We start from the raw sequence: 17,216 nt of genomic DNA, 5'->3' as shown, positions 1-17,216 counted from the left end.
TGCAGATGCAGGCGTTAGGGGTATAGCAGTCAGGTGAAATAAATGAGTAAACAAGGTTCAGATACTAATAAGTGTTAAAAAGTAGATAGGGAACTGGGTTATGGGGAGAGAGGTCAGTGTTAACTAGGGTGGGTAGGAGCTTTTGAGGAGGTGGTATTCTAGCCAAGGTCTAAGTGATGAGATAAATGTCAGCTCTGTTTAAAATAAGGTTTTCCTTTGTGTTGGTGGCTCTCTTCATATTCTTACTTTAAAATATCTTTTTTTAAAAAAATTATTTTAAAGATTTTTATTTATTAGAGAACAAGAGAGTGCATCCATGAGAAGGTGGGGGGCACAAGGAAAGGGAAAAGCAGACCCCCTGCTGAGCAGGGAGCCCAATGCAGGGCTTGACTCCAGGACCCTGGGATCATGACCTGAGCCAAAGGCAAATAAATGCTTAACTGACAGAGTCACCCAGGAACCTTAAAATCTCTTCATATCAATATAAAATCCTTTGTAGCAGGACACAACTAGGAGATCTTGAGCCCCTCTCCCAATAGCACATGACTGTGTTCAGACAAGTCATCGTCAGTATCTTGGCAGTACTTCATCTTGTCAGTACCCAGATCTGGCCACCCATGGGTCTCTTTCCCTTGTTCTGCCTGAGTTCCTGGAAGAGCCTGACTCTGTTGTTCCCAACTAATAGAAAGTACAGGATTGGATTGAGGCAGCTGCTCATGCTTACCAGAGGCCTCCATATCTTATAGGCCACGCTGACCACTATCAAGAGCTGGCAGTCCTGTGAAGGTAGGAAGCGGAGCATGAGGTAGAAGGAGCGTGTGATGTGAAAGGGCACAAAGCAGAGGGTGAAGAGGCCGCACACCAGCAAGATGGTTCGGATGGACTTGGCCCGGGTTGCATTGCCTGTCTTCATGAGGGCCTCTCCTGGCTTGATGAGGCTCTTCACCATCAGCGAGTAGCACACCAGGATGACCAAGGAGGGAAAGACGAAGCCAGACAACGTCAGAACCACACCATAGGCAAAAAACTGATCAAAATTCTCAGGACCGGTCATGTCATAGCAGATAATCTGGCCATTGATGTATTCTGTGTGGGAGAAGAACAGTGTGGGCAGTAGCTGGAGGACCACCAGGGCCCAAGTGGTGGCCGTACCCAGGAGGGCGTGCCGGCGGGTCCGGTAGGGTAGTGAACGCAGGGGGTGGCACACGCCCAGGAAGCGGTGCACAGAGATACAGGTCAGTAGCAGGATGCTGCCGTAGAGGTTGGTGTAGAACAGGAAGCGCACCAGCTTGCACAGCAGCTCCCCGAAGGGCCACCTGTCACCCAGGGAGTAGGTGGTGATGAGGAAGGGCAGCGTCAGCACATAAAGCAGGTCAGCTACCATCAGGTTCACCAGATAGATGGTGGCACAGCTCCAGCGCTTGGTTTGGCGCCAGGAGAGCCACAAGACCATGCCATTCAGAGGCATCCCTAGCACGAGGATGATACTGTAGGTCAGGGAGAGGTAGATTTGCTTGTAGTCCTCTGAGAACTTGCAGACTGTCTGTTCCCTTGAGGCATTAGTATCCAGCATCTCCATCTTCTGGGAGGCTCCCTCTGGGAGCACAATAGCTCCTGCTTGTGCTCCTCCTGGGAAAAAAACAAAATGGGCGGCATGGCATCATGACTTTGGCTAGGTGTTGGTTAGCCTCTCCCTTGATCTGGCATTCAAGTCTGGGTTCCCAAAATCTGGTTAGAGTCTTTGAGATAGGCCAGCTCCAGGAGAAAACACACACACACACACACAACAAAAAATAACCCAAGGGCACAGGAGTCTTTAAAAGCAGGGCTTGTAGACTTACCAGGTTCAAAGGGCTGGCCTTACACTGTCTTATATGCTCTCTGCTCCAGGCTAGGTGTGCTAGGAAGCTCAAGTGCAGGTGCAGTTCAAGTGCAGCAGCACCTTCTGGTGCAGGAAGGTGCTGCTGTAATTTAAACAGGACATACAACCTGGATCACTGACTCCTTTGGCTAGAATCCTTTGCATAGAGCCAGGAAACCTCCAAGGAAATTTTGATTTGTATCTCTTTCAGGATTTATTAACTGCGTATTTGAATACTGAGGCTGATTTGCTTATTAACCATCTCAGCATCCCAAACACCCAAGAAAACAAGTCTGAGCCATAAAGCCAGGTGCAGCTTCTTTCATATTCCTGCCTCTGCTGATGAAGGAGATCGAATAGGCAGATCCACATAGCTGGGGAAGCTGTGTGTGAATCCTCATGTGTCACATTGGCAAGTCAGTGGGTTGGTCAGCCAATCACCATGGAGCCTACAGGAATGAAAAGTTTGTTTCTAGAATTTGACATTCAGAAAGACTAATCCAGGGCAAGAGAAAAAGGTTTAAGATAGGTAATTTTGGGATCAATTGAGTGTTGACTATAAGCTATAGCAGAGTTTTATTCACAACAAAAGGAGCAAAGACCTCATTCACTCTGCCAGTCAGCAAACATCTATTGAGCATCTCTTGGGTCTGGCACTAGGGATAGGAACATGAATAAAATATGGCTCTTGCTCTCCAGGATTTCACAGTCTGGTGGGGAAGACACAAACCAATACAGCTAATTGTGACAATGTGAAGAATGGTCAACAAAATGCTGTGAAGACCAGCAGAATGCAGCAGTTCTCTGCTAAGGGAGTTCAGTGAAGGTTCTTAATGAGGTGCCATTCGAGCTGCTTGGAAAAAGAACAGAGCAGCTTGGTAGGCAAAGAAGGATGAGGGCACTTCCTGTGGGGGTGGCGTGGGGGAGGCAGCCCACAAAAGGGTATGGAGTTTAAGGGCTCAGCGTGTCCTGGGATGGCAGGAGAGCCAGGGTGGGGGATGCCACCAGAAGGAGAATGAATGTTCTTCAGCAGAAGTGTTTAGGGATAGGCTGTGTTTAAGGGAGATGCTTAGTAGCAGCCCAGGACTGGAGCAGTCAGACTGTAAGGGAGCTGTAGCAGAGCATGCAGATGAGAGATGCTCAGTACTCTGGGTGAGGCCACGAGGGATGGATGGAGGGCAGGGACCTGTCCCCGGAGATGCTGCTGAGGCAGGAATGACAGGACTGAATGGACATAGGGCAAGCACCAGAGGAGGAGTTGAGGGTGTCCCTGAGATTGAGTGAGTAGGTGGTGAGGCCAGTGGTGAGGCCAGTGCCTGAAGCTTGAGGGTTGAGACACGTTCTGAGGTTGCAGGATGGTGGCTCTGTGCTGCAGCTTGCCAAAGGGCTGGCCACCTCGCTAACTGGCTTTGGGATCTACTTGATTAGGAGAGCAAAGCTTTTTGATGGGGTGAGTAAAAAGAATATAGTTTTCTCTCATTTTGTTCTCTGTAATCTTTCATGTGGGGGGTTGGCAAATGCTTAGTTGTTTCCATCGAAGCTGCCTTCCCATCTTGGTGTGGGCTCTCAGAGGGAAGCCAAAGAGGGGAACCAGCCTGGCTTACTGCAGGCTCGGCCAGCCAGTTCACACTGTGATCTTATTTAATACTCAGAACAACCTTGTGGATGAAGCATTATTAGCTCCAGTTTACTGCTGAGGAAATTGAGAGAGAAGACACCCCTATAGGGCTCTCTAGGCCCTCTAATCTAGTTGGCTTGTTCCTGATGTGGATTGTGGGTTTCTGCTTCCTCGGAGCACCATGTGGTGTGGTGGAAAGCGCTGTGACCTAGCTCTGTCAGGGACCACTACTAAGGTTTGAAATAAGCCACCTTGTCTCTGAGCCATGGTCTCCTCAGGTATAAAATGGGACAGTCTCTCTGGTGAGGTTTCTGTGAGAATTATCTAGAAGAAAGGCACACAGGCCCCACAGGCCTGCTGCAAGGGACAGACCCAACACATTTTAGTCCTCTTCCTACTCGTTCTTCCCTCTTTTCCTAGAGACCATGGTGCCCTGAAAACCTGAGCTCTTTTGTTTATGTGGGAGGATGGGAAGGCAAGTGTGCCTTTGTTACCCCATAACTGGAGAAAGTTACTTTTCTTCATGAGTTTTACTTTCATGGCTATGAGGCTATGGTCTGAACTGTGTTCCATACAAATTCATCTGCTGAATGCTTAACTCCCAATGTAACTACAGTTAAAGTAAGGAGGTAAAGTTAGGTGAGATCATAAGAGCGGGATCTTAATTCTGTAGGATTAGTGTCTTTGTAATGAAGGATATCAGAGAAAACTTGCTTTATGTGAGGACATAGAAGGTGGCCTTCAGGCCAGGAAGAGAGCTTTCACCAGGAACCAAACCTTGCGGTTCTTGATCTGGGACTTCCCAGTTTCCAGAACTGTTTCTACCATTTAAGCCGACAGTAGGGTATTTTGTTACAGCAGCTTGAGCAGACTGAGATACCTTAAATGTGCTTTAAGGCCTACTGGGTGGGGAGGGACAGCTTTTCGGATGAGAGGATGACCATATTAGTCAAGGCGTAAGTGTAGAGAACTAGACAGTGTTTGGACTAGTGTATCATTGAGGTTGCTGTTATGGAGAAAGGAAGAGGGGGAGGGAAAGAAGGCCATAAGGGATTACTTCACTTGCTGGAAGCTGTGACAGTATTGACCACTCCCTCCTCTTTGAAACCTCTCTTCTCTGGTTTCTGTCATCTGCTGGACTTTTCTCCTTGCTCCCTAAAACTCCTAATTCTCTGCATTCTCTGGGATGCAGAACTGAAGGGCTGTGTAGCTATTCAAAGAACAAAGGAAAAAGAGTGGAAGAGTGGCAGGCTGAGGTTTTGCAACACAAGAGAACTTAAGGGGCCTCTGCCATGATGAATCCGATTTTAAGAAGTCCACACTTCTAGCAAGTGTGTACTGCATGCATAATGCACTTTCCCCTCTTTGTTACCATTAGCTCAACAGCTTTCAAAAAGACTGACACAATTTAGGGTTGGGATTTTTTTTTCTTTCAAATGGCTCAGTGAGAGGATGGGCCTCATGGAAAGAATGACACAGGTGTCACCAAATGGGTACCACGGCTTCTGACCTTGAGCCCAGGGTTCTTCCCACTGTGAGTGTCAATGAGCCTGGGTCTGTTTCTGGCGCTCTGCTGAACAGGGCAGGGACCTCAGCAAGCCCCCAGGTGCAGTAGAGATCTCTGCGGACCACACTGGGTGTCTTTCAAAGGGGATAGGAGAGTCTTTGTCATTTTAATGGTCTAAAGTAGTTATCACCACCCAGGGAAGTGACACACCTAAGATGAAAGAACTATTCTCTCTCCTTTAACAAGTGTTTATAAGATACATATTTCAAGAGTTCAAAAAGGGAAAAGTAATGAATAAATTTGAGTAACAATAAAATGTTACTGCCTTTCAATTGTTGAGGAATGGTCCTTGAATGAGAAAACCTTTAAAAAAAGATTCTGGGCCAAAGGAGTGGGAATTGCTCATTTTCATTTTAAAATGCCACTATTGTATTATATGTGTTTAAATATATGAATTGATTTTAATATTTAATATTTTACCTTTGTCTGAAGACTTTTCTTGCAAGGGACAGACTTCAACAGTGAAGCGATGTAATGGAGTCTCATAAATACCTTCAGACAGTAAAAGTTCATTTATACAAGTTATTCTGAAAAACTGTTAATATGTGTACTCTTTAAAGATGAATTAGGGATTTATTATTCATACTACATGTAATTATTTGATTTTTCAACAAGATTTTTAAAAAATGAGGCGGTGGATTAAAGTAATTGGTGATTTATTTTGAATTACTTTTCCTAAGTGTTTCAAATCCAGTAGATAATTTGGTGTTACTTGGCCAGCAGACCACTGGGTGGCGATGAAGACCTACAGGTTACAATCCCTAGCCCCTCCCTGGAGGAAATAGGAACTAGGGTTGGGCTCAGGTCCAGGAATAGCCGCTGTGGATGAGGTATAATTCTTTGAGGACAGACAGGAAACCCCACCAATCAAACTACCTCTTATTTATCTTATATCTACAGTTACTATGCTAGGTTCACACTACGAAATGGAGATACAGTCAGCCAAAAGCAGCCTGTTATCATGATTGATTTCATGAGATAGGCATTGTGGTAGGCATTATTTTCCCTGTTTTACAGCTGAGCAAACCAAGGTTCAGAGAGGTTCAGAGAGGTTCGGGGAAGTCCTATCTGAGATGATCTGGAGAAAGCCTGGGCTTTTTTACAAAACAGAGACTCAGCTCATTCCCAGATTTCCAGGAAATGTTTTCTTACCTCCCTCCCTCCTCCCCTTCCCATAGATGTACTACAACAAAGAAAGAAGACATGAAAATAAAAGAGCAGGTCATCCCTGAAGTAACTTTATGTAGTGCCTTTGTTATAGACGACAGAACCCTAGTTTAAAAAGCATGATCTAGGGCAGCCCGGAGGGCTTAGCGGTTTAGCACACTGCCTTCGGCCCAGGGCCTGATCCTGGAGACCCTGGATCGGGTCCCATGTCGGGCTCCCTGCATGGAGCCTGCTTCTCCCTCTGCCTGTGTCTCTGCCTCTCTCTCTCTCTCTCTCTCTGTCTCTCATAAATAAATAAAATCTTAAAAAAAAAAAATAAAAAGCATGATTTGGAAATAATGGTAAAGAGAGAACAGAATAAATAGAATTTTTAAATACTGTAAAAAAAAAGAAAAAGCTATTAAGAATGAGACCTACATAGCAACCTTCTACCCAGTTGAGTCTTAAGATAAAAGGCACTGACATTAGCTTTTTAATGATTTTATACTATATTTTTACACTGCAAGCATACCTCTGTTGTGTACCTGGATTCTTTTTACACATTTGGATTGTCCCCAAAACACTGGAGTCCAAGGGCTTTTTTTTTTCCCCTCAAGGAAAGCAAACTGGATCCTTTAAATAATTTAGGGGACTGTCTAGAGACAGTGAGTACTTAATTTCAATAATTAATTTATATAGCAGCTTGCACATTTTTGTTTCCTGTTGACAAGGACGCGACATAATTGGCAGCTTCAAATTAGTGTAAACATGGGGAGTGATTGTGAAACATTCTCTGACATTGTACTGTCACAACAGACTAGGTGGCTGCTCTGAAACTGATGTTACTTTGTCTAGAAAAATAATCACTACTAAAAAAAAATCTTTTTACTCCATCTGTACAATTGTGTGATCCCTCAAACTGACTTTGAAATCGGAATTTTTAACGTTAATGTTGCAGTAAAAATAACTGTAGTTGTATTGTCCTGTGGTTGTAGAAGTTCATCATTGCCTTTGGGCTCACAACCTTGAAAGGGGATCTTTATGAAACTTTTTCCTTTTCCTTTCATTTGGCATCAGACAAAGATCTTTAAATGCACCACCACTGAGACTGTCTTTTCCTGTGTTCTGTGTCAAGAAATGTAGAAAGCAGGTTTGGTTTGGGGCAAAAGCAGAGATCAGTAGCAGAGCCTGGGGCTGTAGGATTAGTGGTAAAGTTGCCCAAGGCATCTGCAGAGTGGAGGGCTTGTGTCTAGGACCCCTCCCTCTATCCACTCTTACCCTCAGGCAGCAAGCTCCCCTCCAGCCTGCCCCTAAAATGCTGCTTAAATCAGTAACATGCAGACAGGCTGTCCATCACTGGAGCCTTTCCTGTTGCTAGGGTGTTGCTAAGGTGGGGGGCAGTGGTGGTAAGAATCCACAATGGCTCTGCATACTCAGCTCATGGGGGCGGTAGGAGAATGCTGTTGTCTTAACTTGAGTCACCCAGAAAGCAGAGCCAAGGTTTAGTGTGCAATCATTTTATTAGGGAATACAGTCCTAGGGAACAGGAGTGAGGAACAAAAGGGGAATAACCTGGTGAATGAGGAAGAGCTAATAGGAGGATTCCAAGGTGGATTATTGAGTTGCCCCCACAAAAGGCAACTTTGTGCTCAGTCCCTAGAGACTGTCATTTGAAAACCTACATCAACTGCATTTCAAGAAGGTCCTCCCAGGAGACGCCTGGGTGGCTCATCGGTTGAGCACCTGGCTCAGGGTGTGATCTGCAGTCTCAGGATCCAGTCCCACATTAGGCTTCCTGCCTGGAGCCTGCTTCTCCCTCTGCCTACGTCTCTGCCTTTCTCTCTCTATGTCTTTCATGAATAAATAAATAAATAATCTTAAAAAAAAAAAAAAAAAAGGTCCTCCCAGGGCCAGAAAAGGAGGCACTTGTCCACCAGCTTCTATCTCCCACTGGCCAGACCATACTGGTGGGCGTGTCCTGTGAGTACAGAACATCAGAAAGAGGAGACATGCCGAAGAAAATGCATTTTCCCACCAAACCCCACTTTTCTTTTGCCCTATGAGATGTTACCCTCTTCCTTTACTTGTACTTCTGTGTTACTTTTGCACAGGAGATTAGAGCTCTTGCTCTATCTGATCCTTTATCCTTTTCTGTGAAGTCGTTCTTCGTGTTTTTTCTTGCTCGTTTTATTCTAATGAATTTCTTGTTTTTGTTGTTACTGATTTTTAGGCGTTCTCTACACACTTTGGATAGGTCTTTAAAGTTATTCATGTTATAATTTTTTTAACTCTGTGGCTTTGTTGGCTTAATAACATGTATATATGTGTGTGTGTGTGTGTGTGTGTGTGTATGTAGGTGTATATACATGGTATATGTATTTTTTTAAAGAATAGTTCTCAATTTTAACATGGTTGAAATGATCAATTTTTCTTTTATGGATTATGCTTTTTGTATCTGGTTTAAAAATGCTTCTCTGTCTTGAGGTCATAAAGATATTCTACTATATTAGCATATGAAAACTTTTCCCATTTAGATCTAAATGAGTTTGTCCTACTAATGCGTTTAATGCTTGTGTGTGTATACATGTGTGTATGAGAAACACAGAACATGGTTAAATTAGATGCTTTTTGGAGAGTGGAGAGCAGGGAGCATTGGAAATAAGTTGGAAGGCATTTGGTTTAGTTTAAGAGGGACAAGATGGTAGCTTTAACTTGAGTGGTGAGGATGGCAATGGAGAGAAATGGATGGATTCAACTGATACTTAGGAGGTAAATAAACATGATCTGGTGATGATTAAATATAGGGATAAAGGAATTATGCCAGGGACTTTACTTTCTGCTGCAACCAACCAATGTTTTCATCCTTTTGTCTATTATTTCTCTATTTTATTGCTTCTCTCTATTAAGTTTCTCCTTCTTCCTTGCTTCTTCTGACTCGGCTTTCCCTCTGGGCATCCTTTGGCTTCTACTACAATTGCAGATGATGAACTCTACACAGAGCCAAAGAAATTTTCCCAAGAGACTCTGATTGACCCATGTATCACCATTATTCAAAAAGAGAAGACACACTTATGAGAATAGGTTTTCTTTCTCACCAAACCCCATTTTTCTTTGATAATGTCTAAATTATGAACTTGCTTTCTAAAACACATACTTATAATAGAAACTTCTCATGACTCTAAAACAGTTGTGGATAGCAAATATAATATTTGAAGCTGGTCTCCAACACAGAGAGTTTCATTTATTAATAGTATGCCTGTCAGAGCTTTGACTCTGAGATATTTTGTTCATACATAAATCATAAATTTAAGTTGACAGTCCTATTAATGATGGAATGCAGGTATGTACGTTTTTGGTAAAAGAACAAAGTGAATATTTTTGAACCTTATTATATGCAAGGCAGATTAAAACCAGTAGTCATAGAGAATGAAAACAGGCCTTGATGTCATGTTCAGTAAAACATGTCAGAAGTGAGGTCTCAGAAAGCACTACAGTGAAATACGAGGGAAAGGTGTGGAGTTGCAAGAGGTTTCATTTAAACACGAGGCTCCTGTATTAATATTTTCATTGATTTATTTTCATGCCAATATGTTCTGACATAAATATGGTGATCTATAATGTATCGACCATAAAAGTCAACATTATTTTTAAAGCTGACTCAGGGAAATAAAACCTGATTGTTAGTGCTGATATATACGGTATATTACCGGGTTGAAAAATTAACCTCTCCTGTTCTGCTCCCGATTGAGCTATATAAGAGAGATGCATTTCAACACTGTTGACCTTTTGTGTATGTTTTGCTTCACGGCCAAAGTTTAGTTTGCAGTGGGACCGGTGCGCGGTATGAAGTAAAGAACAATGCATATTCAACATTCTTCAGAAAAAACTTTGACAAAAATGAAAGATGATCAGCAAAAATATTTTTCTTTTAGAGGATCAAAAGGCTTGGGAATCTCTCTGGGTTAGATACTGTGGAGCCCATAACTTGTATCTTCAGTAAACTGTGAGAGCAGTATGAGGCCCCAAGACATAGAGGACACAGTGTTAGTCACGGGTGACCACAGAGGAGACACCCAGTCTAGAATGCTAGAGACAGGGGCACACCCTCATGGGTGGCACAAGCCACCCACAACAGCGATAGGACCTTCAATGAAATGATCCTATGAAATGAAGATTGAGCTAAGGAGAGTTTAATTTAGCAGCATAGGAGAGTATGCTAATAAGACCCAAGTGGATTTGATAACTTCTTCCTTCACTGAGTTCCAGAACAGAATAAGTTTGCTGAAAATAAGCAAATACCAAGAATTTTAGAGTCAGAGAGGCCTCTGGGTACTAGGCAGGTGTAATCACTTGGCAGATGAGGAAAGTGAGCAATTTGTCCAAAGTCAGGTAAACGGTTAGTGGCTGAGCTGTGTCTGGCTTCCAGACTTCCTGATTCTCTGTCCAGGGCCCTTTCTATTCCATTTCATCAATTAGGAGCCTTGACTAAAAATGCATGTGCATGGAGGACATTCCACAGGACCACTCGAATCTGGTTTCCAACCTACCACTGTAGTGCAACTGATCTTGTCAAGGCTCTCACTGGCCTCCATGTTGGCAAATCCTATGGGAACTTTTCTGACTCCATTTAAACCTCTAATCAGCATATGCTGCATTCACTGAATCAGTCATCTCTAGCTTTTTCTTTTTTTTTCTCTTGCTTTTTCATCTGCTAGGATTTCATTGCTGGTGAGGGGAAACCCATGCCAAATGTGACCAAGTAAAACAATTTGTTGGTCATATAATTACTGTTCTGGTAAGGCTGGCTTTATAGATGGTACTACCAAGACTGTTTTCTTTTTCTGCATTTTCTGGCTCTACTTTCTCCAAATTGGCTTCATTTTCATATGTACTCTCTTGTCATAGTGACAGGATGGCTATCATAGACTCCACTCTTCCATTTAATAATGTGCAGATCCAGCAGGAAAAATTATGCCTCAGCGAAGAATTCCTGGGATTTGCACTAATTGGTCCTATTGTCTTGTTCTAAGTTCTGTGTCTATCTCTGAACCAGTTGCTGTGGCCAGGGGAATGGAATGCATCAACTGGCGTAGGCTTTGGTTAAATGCTCCAACCCTAAGACCCAGGAGAAAGAATTGGCTTCATCTGAATTCCATGTATTTAAAGTGTGAGAGGGGTGGCTCCCCTAAAGCATATTTGGGGTCTTCTTACAAGAAAGAGATTGAATACCAGACAGCAAAAACAAGAACAAATGCCTATAACAACTTCTCTGATGTGACCGTGCCCTACTATGCCTCCTACTTCACTCTTTTCAGTCTTACTCACTGTATTGCCTCTTCAACTTAATGCTCAGGGCCCAGCTCCAGACCTTCTTCTCTTCCATATCTATATTTGCCCTCAAGGTGATTTTATTCAGTCCATGCTGAAAGCAAATCGGCATAGCCCAGGATGTTTTGAGTCAACTGTGGCTAATATAGTAGTTGAAATTGTAGGAATTTAATAAGAAAGAGTGTGGAATGGGAATTCTTGAGAAGAATGCAGAACACCAAGCTATTCCATATCCTTTGCTCCAAAGATAAGGGGCAAGGTTGAAAAATATTTACAAATAGTTATCAAAAATGCACAAAAAAAACCTCTATTAGGTAGGTTAAAAGTTCTCTTAAGGTCAGATCTATCTATCTATCTATCTATCTATCTATCTATCTATCTATGCACTTTTCCATGTGAAATTGAATTTCTGGCTGCTTTATTTGCTGGGAAGTTAAAGAAATCTCTTGGGATATTTTCCTTCTTTATTACAGAGGTTTATTGTAATTATCTGTGTAATATGATCTTTAACCCAGAGGCTATGGTTTCTGTAAAGCTTGTTTTACATATTTGTTGTGGAGAATTACATTTATTCATTATGTATCTATTACAAGAAATTGTATATATTAGAATATATCTGGATAGGATATTGGATTTATGCACCTAAGCTGTAGCATGCCAACCAGTACTGTTAATGACCTTACTAACTTTATTTCGTAACTACATTTCTACATAAATTCATAAACCCAATTTCCAGTCAGAAGCCATTAGAACCCTTTCTCTTGGCTTTCTTGTAATAGGTTTATTTGAGAAAAATTAGTTTTTGACTCTATAATTCTGACAGTATGTGAAGCTTGCTTTTTTCATGCCGCTTATGTCTTGACAACTCCCTAATCCATACCCACAGCACAGTTCTGCATCCTGAGCTCCAGACTTATGTATCCAACTGCCCATTTGGCACTACCTGGATATTTATAGGTTTCACCAACTTAATGCGGCCAAGAGTAAGTTTTTGATTTCCTCTTCTTTTTCCCTACCAAATCTGTTTCTCTGCTCAATATTCTTCATAATTTCAATAAATGGCACTGTTTCCCAGCAGTCCACTCCCTGACTTTCACTCAGTCTGGATTGTTCTGATGTTCAATTTGGTCCTAGGAGTCAAATCACAAGGCCATTTCCCTGAAAGCCTGTCTGTTCTTTGAACATATCATGCTCATTCATGCCCCAGAGTCTCTGAGGTTCCTGCCCCCACTGTTTGGAATACACTTTCCGCAGCTCTTTCTCTGCATGGCTGAATTCATCTTATCCTTCCAATCTTAGCTAAAATGTCATGTTCTCAGAGGGCTTTTTACTATCTAAAACAATTTGTGCTGTAATCCTTTACTATAGCACCTTGTTTACTTTATATGTATGTGTATGTGTGTATGTGTATGTGTATATATATAGCTATTTATTTTTACAAAATCTATGCTTATTGCTTGTTTTTTTTTTTTTTTTTTTTTTTTTTTTTTGTCTCTCTTTCACTAAAATGTAAATTAATTGAGGTCAGGGACCTTGTCTCTATTGTTCTTTATGTCTTCGGGCCTAGCAAAGCCTTGCACATAGTAAGCACTCAGTGTATCTTAGCTGAATGAATGAAAGATCATCCTTTTTTACTTTCTTAGAAGGATGGGAGACAAGTGGCTTGCTCTCTGCTGAGGGTCATGCCATCTCTCCCACCCAAGCAGGATGGACTTTTTTGCAGGATTCATATAGATGATAATGGGCTAGCTTCTGAGACAGTGATTGTCGGATGACTACTATCATGGGTGGGCATAAAGAGAAGTAGCTTGAACCTTCATCCCCCAAGACATTGACTCTGGGAGTGTTGGGCTTCTCTCTGGTCTCTTATCTTTAGCCTCCTTTTTAGAGCGATTGATGCTGAGATATAACATCTTAATTTCATGCAGGGATCTTGATACCTTTGATATGAGATGTGCATTCTTGAGAAGGATAACTAAAAAGCACCAGTAGTAATCCCACAATCAACTTTTCACACTGCTCTTGGAAAGGAAGTTATGTGCAATGTGGAAGTGAATACATATAAGATAAAACATGAATTATAGCTTGTTTTCATCTTTAAAAATAGTGTATAGGGCTAGTCTCTCTATTCACAATTTTATGAGTTGTTTGTTATGACTGACCAAACATTTTTGTTGTTGTTTTAATTAATTGACTAAAATTATTTATTTTAGAGAGGATGAGAGAATGTGCACAAGGAAGGGGAGGGGCAGAGGCAGAGAGAGAGAATGTCAAGCAGACAGAATGTCAAGCAGACACCTCACTAAGCATGGAGCCCAATGTGCGGCTCAGTCTCAAGGAGCTGAAATCATCATCTGGGCTGAAACCAAGAGTCACATGCTCAAGCAACTGAGCCACCCAGGTATTCTTGCTGTTTTTGCTTTTTGTTTGTAACTGTATCAGTCACCTTTTACTAGATTATGGGCAATAACAGAAAACTCTAAAATCTTCCTGGCTTACAACAGTTAAGTCTTGCTTCTTAGAGTATGTTAATTGTAAGTCAGGTTCAGGTCTTCTGTGTGTCTCTTCTTTATCCGAGGATCCAGGCTGAAGGAGTAGTCCCAATCTGGGACATGCTTGTCTGATAGCAAAGAGAAAAAGAGAGGGAGAGAGAGGAAACATGAAATAGCTTTTAAAGCTTCTGCTTAGAAATAGCGTGCTTCACTTCTAGTCACATGTCCTTGGTTAGAGTAAGTCACACAGTCTAACCTGATACAAATAAAGTGGTTTAATCCACTGGCAGAAAGGCAGAGTCAATGATTGGGAATGTTAATATAATCTTCCACAGGAATTTTCTACTAAAGACCTAAAATACTGTTGCTGAAAAGTTATGGGAATATGTGATGAATTCGAATTTTAAAAAGAGTGAATATTTTTAACTACTATGATGTATTAGTGGTATGTGCAAATCACATAATGTAGGACAAAGAGCCTACATAATCCGAAGTCTTTGTATGCCCACAGTTTACTGTGTGAACTTGGACAAGACACTTAGTACAGCTGGGCTCCCATTTCTGCAAAACAAGAGGTTGAAAAGAGATGATATTCAAGGTCATTATGAATGAAAAATGTCTATGCTCCTCTGATTCCAAGTACATAATGGGTGGTGGTCTGAGTCATGGCAGTTTTGAGGGCTCAATTTGTGGGACATGTTAGGTCTGTTCGAAAGCATTGTTCTGTACTTCATAGGCAGGTAGGGAGATCTAAGACCTTCATCAACTTCGAGGGGATGAATCCTGTACTTAATTTCTTCCCACCGAAGCCTTGCCAGTTGCCCACATGAGACTACTGTTCAGTTTAAAAGGATTTTTCATTCTCAGTTCACTTAGCCAGAGGGCAGGTTCTGACAAGGTGGCTGTTTGAGTATTGTAGATGAGTGATGATGAAAAAAACAGCAAGCCGTAAGATGTGAATCGAAATCCTAACTCCAGCTTGGCCCTAAACTGTTAGTTTTTGGAAAGAAAAAATTAAGAAAAATGAAATCAGACTTTGAAAATCTCATCCATCTGTAGCTAATTCTGTATAACTCTTCCTGTTGTATGAGCCTCAGGGGTTATGGGAAGCTTGTTCAGTGAGAAGCTAACCTGAACCTGTCAAGATTTTTTTTTTTTCTCCCAGTACATCTATTCCCGTCTTTCCTTGCTATTTAGGTCTAGTTGGCATATGTCTTAAATTAGAAACACTCAGCTCTTTTCAACCAGATTTTCAGCTTAGATCAGACCCTGCAGAGCTTTAGCCACTGAATTAAACACTTGACCAAGTTCTGGCTGACCTCTACATGCCCATTCATCACAATGTAAGTGATTTCATATATTTTCCAGTATGGTGGCTTTGAACTCTTCCCAGTAACCTAAGCATATACTGTCATTGTGTCACTATAGCAATTAGGATATTAGTTCAATTCAGTGGACTACTTTCCTCCAGTGTGTTAAAACATTTTAGGAAGATATTATGCCTCAGAGATGCTCTCATACATGTGCATCAAGAGAAACACAAGGATATTCACTGCAGTATTGTTTGTGATCAGAAAAAAAAATGAATGCCCAAATATCAATAGAATTGATGAATATATTGTACTATTATTATACAATATTCATGTAGCAATTAAAGTAAATGAACTGGAACTATGTGTATCAATATGAATATATCTCAAAAGCATGTTGGGAGAAAAAAAAGCAAGTTTCAGAATTATACATACAGTATGAAACCATTTCACTTAAAGTTCAAAAACAATGCAAGATTATGTATCATTATAGATACACATGTTTATAATTAAAACTAAAAATAAAATGTAGAATAAGGGTACACTCAAGAATTTTAGAATAATGATTACCTCTGGGGAAGGAAGGGGAAGATATCCACAGTGGGAATAGTTTATGGCTGTAATATTTTATTTCTCAAAAAACAAAACCCCAAATATTGAAGACTGTTAACCTTGGCTAAATCTGCTGGTAAGCATAAGGGTATCTGTTATTGTTTCTTTATGCTTTTTGGCATATGGGAAATACTTAATAATAAAACAGTGCATCCCCCTCCCCCATCATCTCCCTTTTCCTCCTACCAGCCTCCAAAGGATGTAATACCATTGCAGGCGAAGAACAATTTCTAGAAGTCTGGGTTTACTTCATGTGGTTTGGAGAAGGTGACCTCTTCTTTCTGTTAAATTTAAAAACATCACCTCAAACTCAGATTCGAGATTGGTTTTAAAAAAGAGCTGGACCGTCAGGGCCTTTTTGTTCACAGTGATTTGTTTCACATATCCCAGAGTCTCTTCCCCCACTTCCCCACCTCCGTGCTCAAAATTCTCTAATGGCCTCCTATTGTCCTCAGGATGAAGCCCCAGGCAGCCTACAGCCCTGCAGCATTCTGCCCCAGGCTTCTCCCCTGCCTGTTGGACTTCTGTCTTCTCTTATATTCCCTGTTCTCTCCATCTAGGGTCTTCACAGGTCAGTGCCTCTGCCTGGCTTACTGTTATCCCCCATCTCCCTTCAGCTTTAAGCTCTAGGTGCTTCTTTAAGGACATCTGCCCTGACCCTGCTCTGGGTCTTATTCTCTGCTCCATCCCCACAGTTCCAAGGACACATGCTCAATACCTGTTTATTAACTCTCACTGACCTGAAATTAAAATTGTAGTGATTGAATGAATCAGGTTGCACCCTAACACCCACTTATCCCTCTTTATGAATGGTGACATGTCTATTTATTCTTGGTTCATTTTTGCTATCATGAGACAATAACAGGTAATAAAGTTAATTATCTTACCAGAACAATAGAAACTTTTACCATGGGTCTTGGACATATCCAAATTTAATATTACTTAGTATTTAGTAAGTGATACCTAATATAAAGGGAATCATGAAGTAAGTATTAGTCATTACTTTTAAGTCAGGTGCTTGTAAAAAGGTGATCTGTACTCTAATTCCAGAGCGTATATGGGTAATAAAAAAATCCTTAGAATTTCTCTTGAGTTTAATATCAGTATTGGCAAGCACTATGCATGGGAAAAAAGCCACAGCAATACATTCCAGGAAAGTAGAAATCTGTCTGAAGCAGACTTGTTTTAAACCAAAGAATTTGATTACTAAAGTAAGGGTAATTTTTTGATAGTTTTTTTGTATCAGGCAGTTCCTTAGGAAGGATTCACAGGCTGGTGTTTG

The 17,216-nt window shown here is 41.5% G+C and overlaps 1 pseudogene; it reads right to left on the bottom strand.

Annotated features, from left to right (window-relative positions):
- Positions 1 to 586: 586 nt before the first annotated feature.
- LOC121477383 lies at positions 587 to 10,784 on the bottom strand (annotated as a pseudogene).
- Positions 10,785 to 17,216: the final 6,432 nt, after the last annotated feature.

Source organism: Vulpes lagopus, chromosome 17 (genome assembly GCF_018345385.1).
Source record: "Vulpes lagopus strain Blue_001 chromosome 17, ASM1834538v1, whole genome shotgun sequence".
Classification (NCBI taxonomy): Eukaryota; Metazoa; Chordata; class Mammalia; order Carnivora; family Canidae; genus Vulpes; species Vulpes lagopus.
Note: the sequence above shows the minus strand (reverse complement) of the source record. Positions and strands in the feature narration are given on the sequence as shown.